The 12,479-nt window shown below is 34.7% G+C and overlaps 1 protein-coding gene across 5 annotated transcripts in view; it reads right to left on the bottom strand.

The window, feature by feature from the left end:
* Nachralpha1 (nicotinic acetylcholine receptor alpha1) overlaps positions 1 to 12,479 on the bottom strand; it is a 130,247-nt gene that overhangs the window by 56,160 nt on the left and 61,608 nt on the right. The window contains exon 1 of one of the 5 annotated variants that reach the window (XM_072908378.1): positions 1,993 to 7,254. The exons of the other annotated variants lie outside the window; for them this stretch is intronic. The gene's annotated coding sequence lies outside the window, so the exon portion shown is untranslated. Of the gene's footprint in view, positions 1 to 1,992; positions 7,255 to 12,479 lie in introns of those variants that run through there. 5 annotated transcript variants of the gene reach the window in all.

Consider the following 12,479-nt stretch of genomic DNA (forward strand, 5'->3'; position numbering starts at 1 on the left):
TTTTTATGCATAAAACTTTATTTTAGAACTATCACAGCACACTCAAGCGGTCAGTTTGTTCCCGGATTTTTTTCCGGGCTATTCTTTTAATGGTCGGTACTATTTGTTTAATCTATATCAAGATTTTTATAATTATTAAAAATAAAGCCAAACCTCTCAACAATTAACGAGTTTCTACGAAGTGAGATGCCAGCTTCACAATTTCAAATGGAATTGTATGAAATATGCACGATGATTGACAAAAACATTAATTCCACAAATAATACGTAATAAATTACCTCACATGTAATAAATTATCTGATTGCTTGCACAAAGCCCATCGCAGACTGTTCATTTTCTCCCTTGATGCATCTTCAAGAGTACTCATTAAACATTCGCGTGACATTTTGCACGACGCTCCCGATTTTGATATATTACGTTTATCGATACACGAAATCTATATCAGACTGATATTTTCTCGCTTACGAATAACAAAATCACCGTGTACAACGCGTTCTGTATACAAAAAAATCGGTGTACTTTTTTCACGAATTAATAGATATAATGAAACGATCGTCCGTCTTTGAATTCGACACTCCCGACGAACATTCGTTCGTGCGTAATGTCATTCTTCCCCTCCTTCTCCCGCAATCACCGTTTCCGACGAATTCGCGATCCTTAGACATGTCCTTTGACACTCGGGTACTCCTCTGGAATGTTACGTTACCGGATCGGAAGATTTCGAAGGTCGCGAACTGCCACCGTTGCGACAAATGCGTATACGGAACAAATCTGTCTCGAGACTATGGTTTATCTCTAAACTACGATTCATTCCCGACACCATATTCATCTAAGGAAACAACAACGCAAGGATAATTATTAATAATATGACTCGACTCGACTCGACTCGGCTCCGCTCGGTTGCACGGACATGCGATGTCTTTTTCCCCTTAATACGCTTCGCGCCGCACGTGTTTATTCTCTGTATTCCTTATTCCGCGACGAAATAATATAATAGTAATTTTTCTCTACAGGGAGAAAATATAATAATAAAAATTAGAATATATGTATAATAGTTGTAATCGTGGAATTTATTAACATTTATATACAAGAAATCACGCGTGATATTTTTATTCAATAATATTATATATACGAATATATGTATGAGTATATGTTATGCAATTATTCAAATATTTTGACAAACAAATGCATACTCATTAACAAACAATAAAGCAAATAATAATTTATCATCTTTATAGTATGTACATATGTACATACATATAGAAGGGGTCATTAATGCCTTTATAAATGATTCGGAATATATACATTTTCCTTATATGTATATTTAAAATATATGTGTATATAAATGTATTGACATGTGTATAAATTCATTTGCAAAGACATTAAATTAATGACGCCTTCTGTACACATGCATAATTAATTTATTCTTAGACAAACAGAGATACGACATCTCACATCGATACTTATATGTCCGGCATCTCGGACGACTTAATTTATTTAATTAATATTCTAATCATTTTTATGCATAAAACTTTTTGTAGAACCATTATAGAATTTTTAAGCGCTTAAAAACCGGTAAAAACTTGTTAAAACTGTTTAAAAAATTATCAGCGGACAAAGCAACGTGAACTTGACGTCTCACATCAGTTTGTCCCAATTATTTGTTTTTTATTTAATAGCCAGAATTATTGTTTAATCTATCAAGCAGTCTAGAATTATTAAAAATAAATCTAGAACAATTCATGAATTTCCATGAAGTGAGACGGAAGTTTCACACACACGGCTGACTGTTTAAAATATGAGCAAAATTATAAAAAAGAAAATTTTCCCCCAAAAAAATCCCTAAATCCCAATAGAATTTTATAAGATTTCTCTGATTTTTTTAGAAACAAAAAAAATCACAAGTTTTCCATGTTTTTCCATAGGGAATAGACACTCTGCTAATACGAGTTGCTACAAGGCACAAGTATCCGTGTGTTGTAAAGTACTTACAGTACACTTTTCGTAGTATTTATGTTGCTCTCCGTAATACTAATCGACTCTCACTCATATGTCCTTACAAGCCAAACGTTCGCGATTAAATAAATAAAGAAGCAAAGGCATGCCTTCTCGTGCGTAGCACATTCAATCCCCACTACGGTGTTTATTGACCTTGTACCAATGAGGCATTGTATATGTACGAACAATGTTTACGTTCGCGTCGTACTACGAAGTTTTATTTAGTCTCGAGAATCAATTTGTTTTATTTAAGCATATTATTTTACCAATTTTTCATTTATAAAAAAATATCAAACATATATCTCGAATCAAATTTAAATCTTCTTTTCATCTTATGTGAAACATCTTTGAAACAAGACGCTTATCGCATGTCAATTTATGGTCTAAAATCCTTAAATTTTTTTATCAAAATTATAGTTGGCTTATGGTGTGTAATGTATCCGGATATTGAAAAATGTATCTTAAAATTATGAGTTAAAACTAATAAATAATTTCTTTTATATTTACACTCCATCCCGTTCATATACAGTGTCCTATTTTTATTTAATTTTTTATATAAAAATATTGGATATTTCAAACGAGATATCTTATACTTACATTTGTCGTTAATAAATTATGTAAAATTTGAGCAATTGTAAAACATTTTCAGAAAATCGCGATTACTTACGCTGCATCTTATATGTGTATTTTATCATAAATACAGTTTATGTCAGTACCAAAAGAAAGGCATTCACCTGTAACGTCGCCGCTTAGTTTGACAGCACATCCCCCACACGTCAGATGAAAGAGATAATTCCAGTCGATCGCCCCCGATTAAGTAACCTTGGAGCGTATAATAAGTGGATAAACGAACCATCACCGCGCATGTTTCAGTGTTCTTTTTTTTTTTTTGTTTCATCTCCCTATCTCTTCCGCGGTTAATATCCGTGAGTAAACAAAACGATCTCCGCACTGTCGAGCATGATTAAATCAAATTATTATGATGAAAGACGGAGCGAGACGCGCGCGTATATGGCCCTTTCTAAAATTCATTAGCAAATTAACCGATCCCTTCTCGCGACGTGGTGCAAGACTTTGTGTCTGCGCGTTTGCCTCTTCCCTTGTCCCTTTTCCCGAATATCGTGTTACCCCCGCCGAACCACGCGACGACCGCCCTCCGCGCGTTTGCTGTCCCTCGGAAAACTGCCGCCGGCCACCCATCTCCGGAAACCAACCGCAAAGTTCGGTGACTGAAAATTGATGAAGGTGAATTCTAATTTAACTTAACTCAATCTATTCTGATTTAATTAAATAGTCGGAATTCGACCCCCTCGTGGCGAGAATCGACATGCAGTTTGCGCAGGAAATGTTTCTCGAAAATGTGACAACACATGTCTAGATCTCATGTATGTATTTTGTCTGATTTTAAAGGAATAACGACATAATTAAATATATATCCTTCGAAATAAAAGTCAATTTTAACAATGGTTTAAGAATGTATAGCTTCCAAACAAAAATAAAATAATTAAATTAAAAAAATTATCGGATTATTATAGATCTGTCCATTATAATATACCTGTTTTCATTGTTAAATTCTTTTCAATGTATCAATTCATTATAAATTTATTAATAAACATAATTTTATATAAATATAATATAATAACGAATCACAATTGTGTGTGACAATAATTTTATTAGCCATCTTAAGAAATCAATTTTTATTAAAGATAGATACCTCTGAATTTAAAACTTTTAATTAATTTACAGTATATTTTATATTTATATTTTATACTGTAACAGAATAATATTGATAACGCGATGGACTTCTCAAAAAAAAATCTCGATTCACTGCACTTAATTATGTGATTGCGACATGAAAATATGTTCGTGTATTCGTTGCTGGCGCAGACAGCTCAACGATCTCACTTCCGCTCTACAGTGTGGACACGTGTAGCGATTCAGGAAACTCGGTTATGCAAATGTCAAGGACTGAAACGGAATTTTTGCGTCCGCGCAAATATGACGTTTATACTCGCGACTCGCTGATTGCGTTGTGTGACATGATTTTCGGCAAAATTATACGTCGTGCGTTCTCATCAGAGAACATATTAACGCGCCGTGTATGTAAAAGAATTTTGGTGAACTCTATTAAACCATGCATACAACGGTTTAGCTAAAAGATTTGCCTAGACTTCGTAATATACATATATATATATATTTATTTGCCAGCATTTGGAATAATTTAATAAACACACGAAAGCTTCGTGTTTAAAAAGACCGAATAATCTTAAAGCTATTCTTGACGTCTAATTTGAATTAAAACGCACGTAATAATAAAAAATAATTATAAATCTCTATAAACAATTCGTACTTTGTACAAAAAATCGTTAAAAAAATATATCTAAATAAATGTGGATTTATGTTATTTTTTACGCACACGTGTTTCAGTCTAATTAAATTCATCCTTCTCTGCTTTATGCGACTAATTTTGAAAGTGAATTTTTATCACGTAGTCATCCATCATTCTGCACTTTTTGCAAGCTGCTTTTGAGAAAAGTAGTTTCCGCGCTTTAGCTTTCTTCGTTTCTGAGATATATAATACGATGAAGGAAAGAGGAACAGGTTGTATACACGGTTTCATAATGGATTCGTGCTTTTTTACATCGCGACACGTTCCCTGCGCCGAGAACAGAGGGTGTGTATAAATGATATAATAGAGAAGGAAAAAGGGAAAATGATCACTCGTGCGCCTTAAATCCCGCGGATAAGGATTCTCGATCCCGCAGCCGCCGGCGAGAGCACAATGTCTTTTTAATTTCTCCCCTGGACTCCCTTGTATTCGCGGATTTTCTCAGACGTCACGGCGCGAACGAGGACTGAATAACGGTGAAAATTGCACGGAGAAAACGGAAGTTAGCCGATGCGAAAAGAAAGTCGACAATGGGCAGACGGCGTTGTCTCGACGTCCGCAAGGAGCGAGGGAACGGACATCCCTCTTTGTTCGGCCATACGAGAATGGGAATTATGAGATGGAAAAGGAGTTAGAAAAAAGTTGGGGAAAAATGGGCGACAGGCGCGCGGAGACGGCAATGGAGAAAAGGAAAAGAAAAGGAAAAAAGAGATGGCGGTTGCTGGTTTAATACGTAGAAAAGAATACGATTACGGTAGGCGAGAAAGGTGCGAGGATTCCGTGATGAGTTGAGACGAGTTGGCTAAAAATGAACTATCAAAAACATATAGCAGAGACTTTTTTTCTACTTGGAATGGTGACGCAAAAGTATAACATGTACACACACAACAACCGCGTTGTATGTATGTATACCTGTCTGAAAACAATTGATTCTTCCTGCTCAACATATTTGTTACAATTTTACACAACACGATGATATTTTCTATTTTTAATTCATAATTTATTGTCTGTCTAAATTTTAATAATTTTACACTTTATTGTTATATTTAATAAAACTATGCAGATGTCAAAATTGTTGAAATATGTATATACATTTGAAATATGTATTAAAATTTCGAAAATATTAAAATATTGAAAAAATAATTTCTTAAAAAATCTAAATTATATGATTTTAATTAATTGCAAGTAGAAAGGAAAAATTAAAAATTGTATCGTATTAAAAAGAGTAATTATATTTAAAACTTTAATAACCGAAAATTGATAGATGTTATTCAATAAATGAAAATAAGTCCGTTTGAAATCGTGTTTAACTGATGTCACTATCGTACGCGACACCATAGAAAGTCGTAGAATGTCATAGTTTGATGAATTTGAAATGTCATTTTCGAGATATGTGATCGCTGGTTTTATCTTTAATGCGTCTCTTCATGGTTTTTCTTTTGTGGACGCAGTTGTGCGTCACAATAAAAAACCACATTTGCCTTTTAATCGGGAATATATAAGATGCTTTATATGGGGAACCGCGGATCTTAAAACATTAGAGAGAAAGAGAGAGAGAGAGAGAGAGAGAGAGAGAGAGAGAGAGAAAAGGAAAATACACACGTTGTGAAATGTACGTTTTGAATTCAAAAAGAACAAAGCAAATCAAGTTTCTTTCATAAATGAATCTCATTTTACTTTAATATCTTCCATACAACATCATTTCAAGTTATGTAACCGACGTGTTTATGCAAAATATCCTATGTAGCTACTGTAGATATTATATCTTCGCCGGATTATATTCGCCTGCGGCGAGCTACAACAGGAAATTGGAAAAGGTCCACAGAGCGCCCTCAGACACGAAAAGTTATATCTGATGAAGCTGCACCGAGGAAAATTGCGTATTAATCCGCTCGGAGCTAATGCATCGTAACGCGATCTTATTACTTTTCCCTTCAAGAAAAAAGTCGCCCCATCCTCCCTCAACTTTTCCATTCGCGTCATAGCCATCATCTTTGCAGTACTAGCTGGCGTGCAAGAGGGTGATTGTGCGAGTGTAATTTCAATATCGTAGCTTTTATCAGGAAGAAGCAAAAAAAAAAAAAAAAAAAAAAAAAATCATACATCTCCTTTTAATGTTGACATATCGTATACAGTCGGAAATTAAACTCTGCGTTCTTCGCATCTTAAATATGCAAACAAGCTCGCAAACGTCATGTGTGTGGCGATAATCTATCGCGTATCGGTAAGCGCGTGGTTTTTTTTTTTCCATACGATTTTTCCCCACAAAGCGTGCGGACGCGAAAGTCGCGGGCTTTGCGTTTCCACGCATCTATAAACCGTAATCCTGCGGCGCGACATAATTCCACATATAAGCTGACGTGATTCTCGAATAGAACGACTCGTAAATCCGTGGAGATTATTACAGGGCGTTGAAGGGGCGGGATTGTCGAGGTCGCACAAACATTGAAAGCCTCTACGCCGCGAGTTAACCAACCTTCATATCGGGCTTCATTTATATTTAACGCATCCGCACATTTTGCCGTTGTGCGTGTGACGAATAAAAATTTCCCGGTGATACTTTTGATGCGAATCACGTGCCGCTTTTCTTATCCAGGATTATGTCATACATTCCGGCAAGATAACAACGTACGGCAGATATGTATGTATATGCATAGCATATCGAACGCATATTGAAATATATATTAAACACACAAAGATAAGCTAAGAAAATGTACCCGAAATATATACAATTCTCTGATAAATACATAATTTTGTTGTTACAAAGAGAGCTATCCTTATAAATTATTTCGCCAAATAAACACTGTGTAAAGATTGATAAGGAATTCGATTTATATTCATGACGTAAAATCAATAAATCTTTTTTATATTATTTTGTATACAGCCCTTAAAGAACTGCAATTTTAATATAATTTAATTTAATATAATATAATTATATAATAAATATAACATAATTTAATTTTAATATATCATTAAAATCGTATAAGGCTTTATTACACAAATTTATCAATATCAATATAAGTATATGATTGCGATAAATCAACATTTCTTATTAACTTTAACGTGTTAAAATCAATTTAACCTGACAATAGACTTAGACACAAAGCGGTGCGAAACAAATATATTACTCAGGAAATATCAATTTCCAATTCCAATTCTCCTGAACATGACACAGACCTCCGGTCCAGCGTTTAAAGCTACAGGCAACCTATAGTCGCGAAGCACCGCGGTGATTATCAATGACAGCTCTCCAATATATCACAGGGTGACAGCGATCCAGAGAGCAACTTTAAGCAGCTATATCAAGTCCGTAACAAATCGGTCTTGCTATCAGGGCGCGGACGAAATTCAACGACGAGATTCAACGGGAAACGAGAATAATCCCCTTTCCTTCTCTCCCTTGCTACACGACAGCTGGGATAATTAAGTTCCCTATGGTTTTAACAGGCCCGCTCGCGCGGCCGGATGTTCGGCCTCCAAATTGGACGATTTTGAGTCAGCCGGTGCGCGGCCGCTTTAAACATCCATCCACATTCCGCAGAGCAGTGGCTGGATTACAGGAGCGGTCGATCTCGCATTACGTGACCGTCCGACAAGGCGCTTTTCAATTTTAGCGACCATTTCTCTCTCCCTCCCTCTCTCTCTCTCTCTCTCTCTCTCTCTCTCTTTCTCTTCCTTTCTCTCAGCCTCACGCCCCGATCATTAGCCCCGGAGGGTCATTTGCATTCGCGAACGTCCCGGATTTTACGTGCCGTTGCTTAGCGTCAGCGCGACGTATAAATTGGCATCCTTTAAAACGCGAATCCCGAATGTCGCACTAACTGCGATGCTGTAATAAACAGTTTGATCTCGCGCATGTCGACGTCGCATCGCCGTCTCGCATCGATAAACCGTCCCGCCAGCGGCTTTGTTTGCGAAAATTGCATCGCGCGTTCACGCAAGTTCAATGTTATTTGACACTGTTGATAAAAGTAGATATTATTCATTCTCTCTGAGAATCGACATTATGAACGCTGGATGTTCTATAGAAATATAAATAACACAAAATTCTATAGAATTTATTAAAATGTTAGGAGCTAATTAGTGCCAGTAATATTTAACGCAACGCGTTTATTATTTCAAAGAGCTGCAGAATAAAATCTTTCGTTGTATTTAAGTAAGGTCTAGAAAAACTAAAAATACAACTCGATTCTTGATTAGAGAGAGCTTTTTCGTTTTATATCTATTTCGAACCGATCGGCCATGTTTTCTTGGAGATTCTATTAGACAGCAACGCGATTTATCTATTTTCGCAAATAACAGCTATATCGAGGTGCAAATCTTAATACAATATAACGTGACAAGAAGTAAAGTGGATTTTCTGTTAACCGGTGACGTAAGACGTCGCGGCAAAGCCTGAGAAAGGAGGCACCTAATTTCATTATTCCCATAATCCAGAAAATAGGACATCCCGAACGCATATAAGAAACCTATTTATCAAGCGAGCTTTTTAATACATTCACCTTTTAGATATCGGTGTACCGCAGGAAAAGGAAAGCAACAATATTATTAACTTTTGTAACGTAATAAACCTACTTTTTTCATCACATCATTTGTTATTCTTCATAATCCGTCAATGTTATTTAATCGGTTTATATCGAATTAATTTTGGCTAAAAAAATACGGTATATAAACATCAGATAAAATTTCCGCTCGGATTGAAATCAAAAAACGTATATTAACAAAGATAATCTTTTTTCCCTGAAATCCGTCAGTTACGAATTCGATATACGATTCCTTTCCAATTCAATCATCTTCGTAGAAGATTCCGCTCTGGAGGTTATCGAGCTTTAGTTATTTCGATTAAATGCGTTCAACGGACAAACCGGAGATCCCCCAGAAGTTTAAAGCCGAACTGCTCGTATTATTAACACAACGGAATATGTGCCACTACAGGGAACTCAATTACCAGTAGTATTAAACCTCATGCTATCGTGAGATCATCAATCGTACCGTTATCAATTTCTGATACATGCGTATATATACAGAATATCATTTAAAAACTATTATTCGTAACCATACTGTATATCACTGTGAGAATTATATATTTCGATTTATATATACTATTACGTGGTGTGTAATTAATGACTTGTGAAAATTACAAAAGAACATATATACGTATGTACAATATTTGAAATATTTATATGGATAAATACATAAATGTCTTTCAGAATTTTTTCAAATATACAAGTTACTAGTCATTAAATTATCTATTGTCATATCAATTTTAAAGCATTATTATAGATTTTGATAGAAATTCTATGCCGATAAAATACATTACTGATAATACGGAAATAGCACGGATTTGGTGGCAGCGCTTGTCAGATTATAGTCGCATCGTCCATTGAAACGCATTATTGAACGTCCGCTCGACTGGAAATCGTAGGAACAGGGAGCTTAATTATTAGAATTACGAGGAGATCAGTGACTTGTGAAAATTAAGGGAAATTTAATTACCGAAGGCACTCGGTAATGAAGGAGAAAACCATTACTTGCTGAGCCAAATATTCGTACACAAATGCATACTGAATCGTGCATCCGAAAAATGCACTTGATCATTATAATAATTGTGAATGAGATTCGCTTGTATTCACTGAAATGTATTTTTTCACGATAATGCAAAAATAAATGTTTCGAAAAATTGATTTTATATCTTCTGTTATGTAATAAAAAATAATGCATGTATAAAATCTTATGAGTTCATTCTTTTGATAAGTATAAAATAAATTCAAGCAACTTTTTTAAATAATATCGTGCAAATTTCTCAGTTTGCAATAACAAGAATTAATTTCGTAGACTTAATATTTTATACACTATTAAACACATTAAGGCAATATATTCACGTCGCATTAAATAATAATTCCAACTCGAGAAACAAAAAAAAATTAATTTTTCAACGCGCACTCATCTCTAATGACCTCGAAATATGGTGGTTTAGCGATTAACCCTGGCACGGTTATTCGCGTGCAATTAAATGAGTCGGTATAGGAAAGGCGCACTGAATGTCGTAGAAAATGGGCTAACCAATTTTCATTGTCCCGGGGTAACTGCGGGAAACGCGGGCTCGCCTCCCACTTGCGGTGAGAGACAATTCTTTTTATTTTTTTGCTGAAAGCAGCGGCAACCAAGTTTCGCTGGTGGTAGTTACAGCAATTGGAAACTGAAACCGATGGCCTACGAAAACTATAAGAGACTTAATTACCACTGGCGGTGGCCGGAAACAAGGGCGAAAACAGGATCAATGATCCTACCGCCAGAATAATCAATTTTACAGACACGGGGCAGAGGCATGGCACGACAGGGTAATCGAAAATATATCGACTTGGAACATTTGGTCTGCCGGAAAGCGGATTTATCTCAGCATGTAAATGGACCGGTTCAATCTCGCTCGAAGTACCACAATCTGCTGGGGAGGCTATTGAATAACTATGAAGGCACAAGAAAGGATAAAAATTAAGTATATCTAGTAGATTTATGTAAAATGAAAAAGCACACAAAAGATAAAATTCAACAATATTTTAAGTATTTAAAATTGAAAGTATTCCAATATTGTATAAATATATTCTTATAATCTTAAAAAAAAAAGTTGATAATTTATATCATAACTCTGAACTGAAATCTTTAAGCTAATATTTTCTAAAATGTGAAAAATAATTAATGTTGAAGTTCATCATTTACAAATTTCTTCGTATAATCCTTTAACCATCTTTCTGTCTACTGAAGAAAAAGATAAAGAATGAAAAATATATTTAAATGTGCTTCCTTAAAGCTATTAAGATAAAATATAGCGTCATTTATTATCGAATTAAAAATTCTCACCATAAAACCACTACATTATCACTTCATTTAATCGCACAATAATTGATGGTAGGCATCTCGCATTATCTACACAGAGTTCAATAATATGCAGATTCAGGGTTTTTTTTAAGTTCTTACCATGAAGGCAAAACTCTCCGCGAGAATATAAAATATCGAATCATTAATAAAAAAAAGGACTCTCTTCCACAATGATCTTAACGAGCAAAAACGTGTCTTCGTTATCGCGCAGCGGTTGATAACGACAAGGCAACGCGATCCCTCTGTAACGCAAACCTTAAGGACCAACCACGTCTCGTCTCAAGACGCGATGAGATTTATTTCGCCACTCGACAGAAAAGAGAAACCCAAGGAAAGCGAATTTGTAATCCCTGATTACGTAAAGTGAGTCACCTTAATTGACACTCATGAAACAGAATGCGAACACGTGAAAGAAGAAGCGCGCGCTACATCGTCCGTCTTTTACGCCAATTAATTCGTTTGAGGCGCTAATCAACGCAAGGCTACTTGAAAGTCTGTGAAAAACGTTCATATAATGGAAAAATAAAAGCTATTTTAATTAATATCCGTAACTCTTTGCTAGAGATAATAATTCCCGACATAATAATGCATACATCGAATTCTCGTTTACTTTTAAACAAAAAATTACATTCAAATAAGCAACTATTACGCTGATTAATCTCTCCTCCCTTTTTCCTTCCCCTCAGTATATTTAAAAATTATTAATTGTTATGCACAATATATCCACAATTATGTAAATTGAATTTCATTTACAATTGTTATGTAAATTAAATTTCATTTACAATTGTCAGTATAGTATCTCGTGCTCACAATCTATAATTAATTAACGATTAAAAATATGTCAACTGAAAAATACACGGTTTAATGTATTTTTTTATTAATATTGTACACACACCTGCGATATGGAAATTATAAATGTATAAAAATTACTGTTTAAATAAAAAACATGACATGTATAGATGTCTCAATTACATGATGTTGCGGTCGTAAACAACATTTGATTAAAAGTCTAATTCGGCTTGTCGGATTTAATCTGCGGAATTAAAAATCCTATAAATTTAAATTACTATACTCTTCTGTTTAATAAATTCCCGTTAATAGAAAATAAATATATCAACAATATTATAAAGTTTTTTGTAAATTAAACACAGAATCTCGAAGCATTTATAATAATTGTATCATATCATCCTAACAATCGAAAAGATTGTGATAAATT

The sequence above is a fragment of the Anoplolepis gracilipes genome, chromosome 16 (assembly GCF_047496725.1).
Source record: "Anoplolepis gracilipes chromosome 16, ASM4749672v1, whole genome shotgun sequence".
NCBI classification, from domain to species: domain Eukaryota; kingdom Metazoa; phylum Arthropoda; class Insecta; order Hymenoptera; family Formicidae; genus Anoplolepis; species Anoplolepis gracilipes.